Below are 565 nucleotides of genomic sequence, written 5' to 3' on the forward strand. Positions count from 1 at the left end.
GGAAGACATGGCCAGACCCCCTAGGACCCTCGCCCTCCTCCTGCCTGGGACATTCCGGAACCTGTCAATCTCTCCCCCAGCCTGGCCCCCTCTCACTCCGAAGCCTTGGGTTTGTTTGGAGAAACCCCTCCACCCACACTCCCCTTTCCTGGAAATAGCTGTGGTTGGATGAGAGGCTGGGAGCCCAGCCGCGGAGGAGGGGTGAGGCCCGTGGAAGGAGAGAGGGAGGAGAGGCGGCATATATGAGTGCGCCCGGAGGGATCTGGAGAAATGAGGGGAGAAGCCAAAGGGGGGCCGAGGAGTGGGGCTGGAAGATCGAAACTCAGTCTCCCCAGAAGTGAAGTAGAAAAGGAAAACCCTCGCACACACCCTCCCGGGCCAGGCCAGAGTGCGGCCGCCAATTCCCGCCCAGGTCCCCGGCCCGCGTGTGAGGGCAACGTGCGCCCCAGGACGCGCGAGGGCGGGACGGCAGTGTGACCGCGGGCCGCGCCCCGCCCCCTGGTCGGCTTCCCGCTGCCCGGCGCACCGCCGCCCGCCCGCGCCCCGGCCCCCGGCCCCCGGCCCC

This window comes from Neomonachus schauinslandi, chromosome 5 (assembly GCF_002201575.2).
Source record: "Neomonachus schauinslandi chromosome 5, ASM220157v2, whole genome shotgun sequence".
NCBI lineage: Eukaryota > Metazoa > Chordata > Mammalia > Carnivora > Phocidae > Neomonachus > Neomonachus schauinslandi.